The 12,356-nt window shown below is 46.3% G+C and overlaps 1 protein-coding gene across 1 annotated transcript in view; it reads right to left on the bottom strand.

Annotated features, from left to right (window-relative positions):
- LOC138497284 (uncharacterized) overlaps nt 1-12,356 on the bottom strand; it is a 901,742-nt gene that overhangs the window by 468,045 nt on the left and 421,341 nt on the right. The gene's annotated exons all lie outside the window — the stretch shown is intronic.

Raw genomic sequence — 12,356 nt, 5'->3', positions numbered from 1 at the left:
GTTCTGGGCCGATATGTCCCAACGCAAAAGAGCAAAACGTGAAAAGTAGACACAGGAGGAAGAGAAGAAATTTCATTTAAGGGGGTCTGAGCTACAAACAATTGCACTGGGGCAACTGAGGACCTGCCCGCCAACATCTCAGATTGGCACGTGCCACCTGATAACACGCACACAGCCTAAAACTGGAGGTCATCTGGTGAGGCCTGGGACCCTGCTCGGATTTCCCTGAGCACTTTTATTGTGAATCATATTTGAATGTGAGCACCTCAAATATGGTCCTGGCATCTCTAATCCGCTCCAGTTATAGACTTTGTGAATGAGGTGTAATGTAGCAAGCAGGTGCTGATTTGCTGCCATGCAGATATGTGTGCTGATTTGCTGCCATGCAGATATTTGTGAGTCATGGCCCAAGCAGTGCTGATGTTTTTTTCCTACTTGGGATCCGACGTTCAAAATACTTTGAAAAGGGGGGAAGCCGGATTTGAACCGAAGCACTTAGGGCTTAACTTGGTGACCCATAAAATAGCAAGATGATCAACAACGAGATCATTATACATGCAATTCATTTCTTAGGCGATTGTTTGCCTCTTTGTTTGCCCTCCTGAAAACTCAACTAGAACGAACAATTCGGTGGATCAACAAGCCCAGTACCAAAGAGTTTTTCCCACTGTCCATTGGGTCTACCCATGTCGACAAGGTGAATTGCAATGTCTTTGCCATACACATTTGCGACGATGGGAAATAAACAGTATGCCTGTTGGTAAATCGCAGGCAAATATACCAACATTTGTAACAACTCACACGTGCGATCATTATTGGCAGGGTTGTGCTCCCCTTTTTTAGACATACTTTAAATAACACTGTAGCACTTTGACTTAATCTTAAGCGGGGGCGGGGTACTTTTTCTAATAAATAAATAAATAAACACATGAACGCAAGTACTGATGGAAACAATGAGGGTGGGGTTTCCTCTTTGCAGGAGGGATTGTGAACTTCCCATATGAAAAAATAATAAATAAAAAATAAAAAATTAAAATACTTTTTTAAAAAAAAAAGGTAAAATAAATTCCCATATGGACTTCGGCCATGAATATTCGATTGCTATGATATCGTACCGCTTATGTGCCCTTAGTTGGTTTGCCTTTTAGCAGACTTTTATCCCACCTTACCCGCTCTTTTCATCAAGGCAATAGCGTATGCTAAATGCATGCGCAGTAACAAGGGACAGCTGTGCTCTGTCCCCTTCAGGGTATCTAGAGCAAGAATGTGGGCTCCCCTCCAACAGATCCAGGCCAGCCTGAACTAGTATGAAAATAGACATTTGTTGGCCCCCATCGCCCAATAAGGTAGGATGGCAAGGACTTTCCTGGAAGTAATATCCACCCCCTCGTAGGTTATGCCCTGCGCAACTGTATCATTATTTTGTGTCATTTCATCATAGACATTAGCAAAGGACACCAAGGTTCATACATTATTCTATTGATCATGGGGAGGTGGGACGAACGTGCCGGAAGGCCTAGAAGGAGGTTTTCTCAAACCTTCTGGGATTAGGTGACCATGAGGCTATAAAGACAGAAAGACTGAAAGGTGGGTTAGGTTTATTAGGCGGGTTTAGTGGCATTGCCAGGCTGTGTGCCTTGACTTACAAGCCAATGTATACATCGCCTGTTTTCTATCTTTAGAATTAAGGAGTGGGTCTGATTTCTTCTACTGTCTGATCTAATGCATGTATGTGCAGTATTATGAATACAAGCCTTATTTTAGAGTGTTGTGATAGACAGGATCTTGCTTGGTACACCTATGCTCTGCCTCCATCTTAAGCCCATTTGTGTTATCTTATACTCTCCAACATGGCCACCCACACTTGAAATGGCACAGATCTCTATTGGCATGCCGCGATGTATATCTGTAATACAGCCTCTAGCTTGCAATGTAATATGTCATGTGCATAGTGCCTTTTCCCATTGGTATGGTCTAAAATGGCTGTAGGTGAACACCGAAATCCAAGGTATGGGAAATTCGTCAGAGGAGTTTAGAATGTGTGTGTGCATTTTAGCCAATACGAAGGAGGGTAGGAGTGGCCAAGTACCTATTAGCTACCCATACTGAGCTGACATTTGGATGGGTGCTTTGAGATCATTTGGAGAGTATGCAAGTGCAGGAAAGTAATTATGTGTGCTTCTAGACCGAATTTTTGTTGTGGGGTAGAGCAGCATTCTAAAGTCAGCGGTGTTGTGGGATGTGTTTTGAAATAGTGTATGATAGCAGCTGCATACGGGTGGGTGGCCTTGCCTTTGCCTATCTTCCATAAGCATGGACTGTGATACGTACCTGTGTGTTCTGGCTGGTTTCTTGGTTTTGTAGATGTGGCGTGGATTCTGTCCTGTGGTCTGCTGGAGTTTATTCTCTCTGTCAATGGTATGGTGTGTTCATTGCTGCCCCGGGTTACCTGGAAGGGGGTCAACTTAACCTAAGAGGATGCAACGGCACGTCAGGATGCAGGGGGGGAAAGCCAGGTCTTGAGGTCCATCCATAAGGCAAGGTGATCCTCTATGCGTTGGATGCGAAGGGGAATTGAGTTCCAGGGTGAGGGGGCTTGGACAGAGAAGGAGGACTCCCTTAATCTAGTTGATTTAAAGGGAGGGATCACAAGGAGGAGTGCAGTGCCTGAGTGCAGGTTTATGTTGGGTTGGTAATGGGTGAGTTTCTGTTGAAGGTATTATGGGCCTGTCTTGTGGAGGGTGTGTTGGGTGATGCACATGGTTTTCAAAGTGGCCCATTGCCGAACAGGGAGCCAGTGAAGGACATGGAGTGCAGGTGTGATGTGTCTTTGGGGCTAAGGCCCAGGAGGAGTCTAGCTGCAATGTTTTGGACCTGTTGGAGCTTTCTGAGTTGATAAGCAGGGGTGTCCCAGTAAAGTGGTTTGGCGTTGTCTAGGCAGGAGAGGACGATGGCCATGAATGCAGTGACTCTGTGAGGGTATGAGAGGTAACGGAAGATGCGTCTGAGAATGCGAGTTGTAGGTAGCAAGATTTAGACACAGAGTTAATGTGATGCAAGAGTGTAAGATTAGCGTCCATGGTGCATCCAAGTTTCTTTACTGAGATGGATATGGAAGGGTCCAGTGGCACCCCCAAAAATCTTTTATAGGGGTGGTCTGATGATGCCACAGGAAATCTTGGGGTGGCACACCAAAACAAACACATAACTGAATTTCTGGGGCCTGGGTCTAAAATACCATCAACTTTCCCTCCGTAGATACCTTTCCATTCAAGCTCTTCGCTCCTCCACCTCCAACTCCCTTAGGGTCTGTCGCTTCTCCAAGCAACAAGTTGGTGGCAGATCTCTTTCATAAGCAGGAGCCTCCCTCTGTAACAGCCTCCCTGCCACTCTGAAACTTGAGGAGAACCATCTCTGGTTCCGGAAGCAACTCAAGACCTTCCTCTTTACTTCTACCTTCGCTCCCCCTCTCCCCTGCTGATATGTCTGCTTTGGCACAATGCACCTTGTTTTCCCATTGCTTTCGGGCCCAGGTCCATGCCTACCCAGCCACTCACCCGCACTGCCCCTGGCAACACCTGCACTTGGGTTGGTATCTGTTACCCTACAGTCCCCTTACATGCACTTTTCAGACACCCCTTGTCTGCGCTCAAAACCTGCACTTGCCACATTGCTGGATGTACTATCTTTTGTATGGTTGTACCCCTTGCTCAGCACTTTCCACTTTTCCCCTCTCCCTTGCACTTTCCCCATTCCCTCCCCCCTGCACTTGCACATTCTCAATGTGCCTGGGCCTAGTGAGATCGTTGTTTTGTCTTCCCTTCTTCCCCTTCCTTGCCTCGTCGTGCTCTGAAACACTTGTGTACGAGCGTGATACAAATACAATATCATATCATATGATATCCAGAGAATCCTCTAAATCCTCACTCACGAGTTGTTAATTGCCAACATGTCTATCAAATATGGTGCACTAAGCAGGGTTTGAATTATGTAGGAATAGAATACTAGTTGTATCTTGCCATTGGACTGCATTTACGATGGGAATGCATCCAGTGGTACATTTTACGCATTGTCTCCACAAAAGAATCTTAGGGACGTCAGGTTGATGGTAAGATGAGGGTCTACCAAAGGGCTTATTTTCAGTTTCTGAAATAGCAGTTCTTCTGCTATCGGCAATTTAGTTTTCAGAATGTTACTTGTAAGTTTGAGCAACACATTTTTCCTTTCCTATTTTCTGTTTCACTGAGAACATAACCCAGGTAAAGTCTTTCAGTGTGCATAAAAAAACCCAGGCAGTTCAAAAGTTAGACTTTCTTAGGAATATTCTTACTCTTCAGGTAGTGGGTGGGATTGGCCATTGAAACTAGCATGGCCATGGGCAGTCAGTGAGCTGGTAAATAAAACGGCCTCCAGTGTCCCTCCTCCTTCCTAATTGTACTCCGGTTCAATAGTTTCAGATTACAGCAAAAATTAAAAATAGAATGAAGTAAAACTAAGGTAAAAGTGAACCTCTCTGGTCATTTGCCCCTCTGGTCATTGGCTGCCCTAGTGAACTCTCCTCTGGTCCTTGGCTCCCTTGCAGGTGAACCTTTGGTTCATCCCTCCTTTGGTCTTTGCCTCTGTGGTGAGTTGGTGGCAAAAACAAGAAGCAAAACGCTTCAATTTTCTGTCACTCATACAAACAAAGTACCTTAGCTACCTGAAACACACATAACCAGTGCTCCACACAGTTGACAAAATATCTAAAACTTTCACCATACAGAGCCATATATTTTAAGATCTGCAAACATCAATGTTGTAACAAAGCAATCTTGGCCTGATCCCTCTGCTACTGCATTAGCCCCCTACCCTATTACTTGCAGATTCTGAAGCTCCTTGAAAGTGTGAAAATGGCAGATGGTGTGCAATGAAAGACTCAATATCATAGCATAACACTACATTGCAGAGTGTGGGGCAGTACCCTGGGTACAACGTCCTTTCATCGCCTGCCTTTTCATCCCCAGGCTTTTCAAAAGTGCACATTCCATCGAATGTGCTCATCGATTTTTTTAGAGGGGGGTGGGAAAGGGCAGATAAGGGTTTGGGTGGGTGGGCAATGGCAAAAAATAAGTGTGGGAGAGGGGTTTGGGGGGCTACCCCCCCCCCCAAAAAAAGAAAAAAACGATGAGCACATTTGATGGAATGTGCACGTTAAAAAGCCTGGGGATGAAAAGGCAGGCAATGAAATGACATGGAATCGTACCCTGGATGGCACACGCAACTTCAGTGGCTGGGAGCAACAGGAGGGAACATGTAATGTTGGTTCTACCACAGTTAGTCTGCTATACCAGAAACTCGGGTGCACTGGCTGGCTGGTGAGACTGTCTGCCTGTCAAATCAAGCGATAACAGACTGGGGAAGGGCCAGTGCAGCAATAATGCAATTATATGTTATAGTATTTGAGCCACTAGCAGAGAAGCACCAAGGTACACCAATTTGTTGCTACACTTATTAAAAGTGCCCTATTGTAATGGTGAAACATAATCACTGATAAGCACTCCATTTTTTGCAGTTGAAATCAGGGTGAGATTGCATTATTTGCCCAGGATCACACTCTTATGCTAAACAGCGAAGCAGGGATTTTAACCCACACTCCAATTTAGGCACAATCACCTTCTTCCACGGTTTACTTGGAAGAAATAAAGTTTTGGGAGTCGAGGCCTACAATAATACTGTCTTATAGAGTTTACTTGCAATATACACAAATTGCATAATAAAGCATCATGACAACATGCCTGGTGAAGCGACATTCTAGAATCCTCAAAATGAGAAACATCCATGTCCCCTTGTTCTTTATAGTGATCCATGCTGAATGCCATCCACTTCGAAGTGTTGTAATAAAAGGTGTTTGAGGGCTGTGCAAAATAGAAAAACCAAAACGACAGATGGTGCAATTTGCAGGAGTCCATCTTCTGCCATCCGCTTCTTTTTCACAGACATCCCGACTTTTTCACTGTAAAAACAGCATTCCCACACCTAAATCCCACAAAATATCACATCAGTGCATGAAGGGCTGGCGCTTGCAGATATTTTGGGTTTCATGCTTTTGTCTTGCGGAATCCCGTTTTACGATGACAAAGGAGAAAGTGACATGCATGGCGAATTTCGTCCACTGAATACATAACGACAGAGACATTTCAGTATCAAGAGTCAACCCTAAAGTTGTCGAGGAATGTTAGCAGTGGCCTACAGGCAGAAGGTAAATGTGGGTCTGCTGAGGGCTGTGTGCGGCTAAATCTGTAGCTTGTGTGTATTGGGTGAAGGTTCAAAGTGGAGTGTGAGGCCAAAGAGGATTTAGGATGCAGTCCTGTTGCTATGGTGAGTGTGGTGAAAATTGGGATGATAGAAAATACACTAGCGGTGTGTCTATTTATTTCAATTTTAAAATGATATATTTTGCGATTGTCCGAGTCGAGCACTTCAAGAAGCAATTGCTGGTTTGTCATGAAAATACATGGCGATGCAACATCCTGTAACGGTAAGTGAAAAAGACCACTATAATAAGGATTTCACTTTTGAATTGTTTCCTGGAAACACAGGATCGCGCTACACTAACTGCAAATATGGCAGAGCTTGAAAACATGCGCTCCTCTTTGCCGAAAACAGACAGGCAGTTATTACCACGTGCTGAAAGAAAAATGATGGTGGCTATTGAATGCCGCGTCTTGTCTGCTGTGCTGTGACTCCCGTTCCTGTTCATTCACCTGCACTATGGGGTGTCCATTGTCCAGGTGTCTATTTGCTGCATGGCCTAATGTTGTTTGCACTGCACACAGAGCCCAGAGGACTGCATGGCGAGTCTCATTGCCCTGTACTTTCATCGAAGTCATAAAATGCGAGCAGCTCAATTCAGGGTCAAGTGGGTGTCACAACTCTCTGCCTAAAGACGCAGCAATGCCCGTGGCAAAAAAACAAAAAAAGTTTAGGTTTTTTTTCACACTGAACTGGGCATGTTATTGTCCATGCACAGTTCAATGCGAGAAAAAAAATCTTTTTTTTTTGCTTGCTTTTTCGCAGGGTGGCCGGTGGGAAGGGGATCATTTTTTATAAGGGTGACCATGTTCCCCCCCCGGTCACCCCTTCGAGGTGCCCCTGGAAGGGTCAGGGATAGGGAGGAAGACCATGGGGTGGGTTGGGGGAAGAGAGCTGTCTTACTTCAGACCAGGATTTCTGTTTTTCCAGGGTTGAGGAGGAGGAGGTGGTTGGCTGTCATCCAATGGTCGATCTTAAAGATGGTCCGGCTTTCATCAGCTTAGTTGTAGCAGGTTAGGTTATGTGAGTGAATAAGCGCGGGTAGGAGGCTCAAGTAGAGGTTGACGAGTAGGGAAGAAAGTGAGGTGCCCCGTGGGGCCCCCTTGCTGACAGAGCAGGAGGCCTAGGAGAAAGGCTGGCGATTTGTCATCTGCTAGTGAGGAAAGAGGAAATCCACCTAAATGCCTTGTCCCTTATACCGAGCGAGTGGATTCTGTCGGTGAGGATGAAAAGAAGGAAAGAAGGAACTATACAAAGTGCATCTTCGAGACCATTTTCAACTACTTAGAGTGCTGGAGAAAGAGAAGGAATGGAGCCAAGCAAAACACCAAGTTACCACGCAAGCAGCAGTTCAAAACAAGCTGGATTGTTACTCACAGAAAACACTCCTGGACTAGCCCACACACAGTGAATCTGCTTACTATTGCAATTTGCACTGCCAGCTGCTTTGAAATGTGTGCATGCAAGATAAGCAAATGAGAATCAGAACAAGACTAGTGCCATTTCCTGGATCATTTGCAATGGCAGGATGCTTCAATATTATGCCATCGATGTCACTGCAGATAGTGTGATACACTGGTTCCTTCCAAGTGACATATCGGAGCATGCTCCCAGTCATTCACTGCAGTGCTATGGTTGAGCTCAGACAAACTTAATTCATGGAACTCTGCCATGCCCTATTACCTGCATGTTGGCATGCAAATGAAAATAGGCTTTGAAGATTTAGCTACCTTTTCTAAAATGTTTAATAGGTTTACACAATACACCCAACAAACATTTTATCCTTACGTCTAGATGTTCCTGAACTTTTGTGCCGTACACAATGCATTTACAAGTAAGAGTGTTCAGAAACCCAGCATCTATAAATTCAGTTGATTTATTACATCACAGTTCTGCAGCCGCTCTGCAATTACTGTGACCAGAAGCCATGTCCTTTAAGTAGGTGCTGTAAATGGAGTGAACGCACGTGCACAATTGATTTAATACAATTGATCATACTTGCTGCAGGGAATCGGGTCTGGCTCGATGATCACTTAATTCCCATGTAGCTTGGGGAAGTTCATGAGACCAGAACTGAAGATGGCAGTCTCCTTAGCATTCCCTTTGTTTGCATGAGCATGCCAAGGAGGTTTGCTTGATTCAGGACTGACGATTTCCTGTGGTAGCAAGACCATGGAAAGGTCTGGATTCCACTGCTGAAATGCTTGTGCCTCACAAAAGGGAGCGTGGGTTTGAACGTTGTGGAACCAAGAGGAACCTGATAAGACCCCAGGATGTCTAATACCTTTGCGGAATGGTGCCAAGTAATGGATGCCACTGTTGTGACCAAATGATGTCAGTCCCTGGTCTCCATATATTTGTCTGTTAAAGTGGTGTGAGCAAGGAAAGCCAACTTTGGACACGTTCTACATCACTAGGTAAAGTGGACAACCTTCAACTGTGGAAGATTTTATAGCTAATAAAAATGAGGCCTAGAATAAATAAAATGAGACATGCCTTATTGACAGAGCAAGAGTGATGATGTATAGAGACTGAATAATTAGGGATTTCTTCCTCTTGATTGCTGTCCGGATTAAAAAGGACATCTGTCAAACTGCATAGCGCATCCAAATTTTGGAAATATGGTAAAAAATACCTTTGGACTGCTTTTATTTCAAAGGCTGAACCATGCTGCATTTGAAAGGCAGGCCCAAAACTGAAGTAGTTATTTCTCAGGGAATACAGCAAGCCATGGTATTAAGCGCTTAAACATTTGGATTTCTTCACATGTCCTTATTGTGGTATCTGGCATGTTAGTATTGTGAGCTGCTTATGGAGTGTGTCATGCAATGCGGAATGTAGGGGGGTGGAAGTTCTAGGTTTGACGGTTGGTGGGGACTTTGAGGATGGGAACTGGACATAGAAGGATGTTAGAGCTTGCTCTCCTGTTTAATTTCCATTTTTGATCTGAAACATGAAAGTACTCTCAGTGTTAGTACTTATCGTGTTGCTGCCTGGTTCCTGCTTTGTTGGCTGTCCATCCTGTGCCCTTGCATACTATATTTATAATGCAGATAACATGTGAAAAGATGATTTCCTTACTTCAAAGTTGTATTCCCAATGAGATGAATCCATATGTAATGCAGTAATTTATTCTGCCATGCTAGTAATTTATTTCAAACTATATTAGCACCCGGGGCTGGGGTTGCAACCAATCAGGTTCTGTGAGTCACAGGCTTAAACCACTAATCTCAGCCCGCATTCTATGGAACCCGCAGGCTGCTTCCCCAGCAACACACCACCATCTTCTGCCACCCTCCCTACCCTTCTTTTTTTTTTAATGTCCCCAACCTCCGTCCCCAGCCCTACTTACCTGATCGTCTACCTTTGCTGGCCACCACGGAAATTGAAGAGGGGCCCACCTTCCATCTGTATGGCGGTCATCTTGGAACAGTGTTTTCTATGAATGAACAGGATGCAGCGAGGCGTCCCGTGCATTCATAGAAAAGACCCTGCTATCAGCACCCTGGGTTACCGGATTGGCAACCCACGGTCCTAATGGTGTTAGTAACCCATTTCATGGGCTATACCGGGGGGTAAAGTCCTGGTGCCCCCATTAAACGCCCTCGCTTATCTCACACCTTTAACTCAGGCTGCCGGGCCATTACCCATGGAATGGGTTACTAGCAGCGTATTGTGATGGTGTGATTCTTATGTAGACATCATTTTGCATTCTTGCATGGAAGAGTGTGAAACAACTAGACATTTCATAATTTTCTGTGAGATAGATAAAGAAAGTAATAGAAAATCATTGATACACTCATGCAACATTCTGAGTGTCCTGCTCTTTTCATGTGGCCTCTTTGGGGTCTTGAGCCTAATGTGTGTTCCTACATGTAGGTAGTGGCAGTGTGGATTGCCTGTTGGCATGCCAAGGTGTCTTTTTTGTGTGTGCAGTGGGACAACGATTCATGTCATGGACTTCCTTGCCAGTCATGGGCGCTTCTCATGTGTCCATGTGTGGGGCTGTACTACATTTGCCTGTGGCTGATGCATCCCTTCTGTGCTTGTAGATGAGGTTCCAGACCCTCAAGCTCAGATCATCCCAGCACTTCCGGTAGTCCCTCTTTGTACGCAGGACAGTCCCCACAGCCGTTACCCTATCAACCACCTCCTGCCTATGACAAGCCACGACGCGGCCCCCGCTCCACCAAGCACATTTTCTCCAGCAGCTCGGAACGCACATTCCGTGGGGTGCTGACCCCCTCCGTCGCCACTCTGGTGGCTGCGTTGCAGGCGAACCCCCTACCACTCCAAGTTGTGCCTGGGCCCGGCCTCTATCTACCACCCACCCACCCCGTGGTGTGCGGAGCGGGCTGTGCTGCTGGCGCCCAAGTGACCGACCTGTCTGCCCCTGGGCCCGACGCTCGGGTCCTCCACGAGACGGCCCCCTCAGCAGGGCGCGAAGGTCGGCTATGAGGCAGGCACGCGGCTCCCCCCGTTGCCACCCTCCAGCAGGTGCAGCTACCTGGTTGATCCTGCCAGTAGCATATGCTTGTCTCAAAGATTAAGCCTTGCACGTAAGTACACACGGCCGGTACAGTGAAACTGCGAATGGCATATTAAATCAATTATGGTTCCTTTGATCTCTCCATTTGTTACTTGGATAACTGTGGTAATTCTAGAGCTAATACATGCCGACAAGCGCTGACCTCCCGGGATGTGTGCATTTATCAGACCAAGACCAATCCGGGCTCCCCCTGCCGCTTTGGTGACTCTAAATAACCTTGGGCCGATTGCACATCCCCGTGACGGCGACGATGCATTCGGGTGTCTGCCCTATCAACTTTCGATGGTACTTTCTATGCCTACCATGGTGACCACGTGCAACGAGGAATCAGGGTTCGATTCCGGAGAGGGAGCCTGAGAAACGGCTACCACATCCAAGGAAGGCAGCAGCGCGCAAATTACCCACTCCCAACTCGGGGAGGTAGTGACAAAAAATAATAATACAGGACTCTTTCGAGGCCCTTTAATTGGAATGAGTACACTTTAAATCCTTTAACGAGGATCAATTGGAGGGCAAGTATGGTGCCAGCAGCCGCGGTAATTCCAGCTCCAATAGCGTATATTAAAGTTGCTGCAGTTAAAAAGCTCATAGTTGGATCTTGGGATCTAGCTGGCGGTCTGCCGCGAGGCGAGCTACAGCCTGTCCCAGCCCCTGCCTCTCGCCACCCCCTTGATGCTCTTGACTGAGTGTCCTGGGGGTCCGAAGCGTTTAATTTGAAAAAATTAGAGTGTTCAAAGCAGGCCGGTCGCCTGAATACTTCAGCTAGGAATAATGGAATAGGACTATGGTTCTATTTTGCTGGTTTTCAGAACTGGGGCTATGATTAAGAAGGACGGCCGGGGGCATTCGTATTGTGCCACTGGAGGTGAAATTCGTGGACCGGCGCAAGAGGAACCAAAGCGAAAGCATTTGCCAAGAATGTTTTCATTAATCAAGAACGAAAGTCAGAGGTTCCAAGACGATCAGATACCGTCGTAGTTCCGACCATAAACGATGCCGACTAGCGATCCAGTGGTGTTATTCCCATGACCCGCCAAGTAGCTTCCGGGAAACCAAAGTCTTTGGGTTCCGGGGGGAGTATGGTTGCAAAGCTGAAACTTAAAGGAATTGACGGAAGGGCACCACCAGGAGTGGAGCCTGCGGCTTAATTTGACTCAACACGGGAAACCTCACCCGGCCCGGACACGGAAAGGATTGACAGATTGATAGCTCTTTCTCGATTCTGTGGGTGGTGGTGCAAGGCCGTTCTTAGTTGGTGGAGCGATTTGTCTGGTTAATTCCGATAATGAACGAGACTCCTCCATGCTAACTAGTTACGCGACCCCCAGCGGTTGGCGTTCAACTTCTTAGAGGGACAAGTGGCGTTCAGCCACATGAGATCGAGCAATAACAAGTCTGTGATGCCCTTAGATGTCCGGGGCTGCACGTGCGCTACATTGAACGGATCAGCCTGTGTCTACCCTTCGCCGACAGGTGCGGGTAACCCGCTGAACCCCTTTCGTGATAGGGATTGGGG

The sequence above is a fragment of the Ambystoma mexicanum genome, chromosome 5q, assembly GCF_040938575.1.
Source record: "Ambystoma mexicanum isolate Mex_15411 chromosome 5q, UKY_AmexF1_1, whole genome shotgun sequence".
NCBI lineage: Eukaryota > Metazoa > Chordata > Amphibia > Caudata > Ambystomatidae > Ambystoma > Ambystoma mexicanum.
This window is presented reverse-complemented; position numbering and strand designations above follow the sequence as displayed.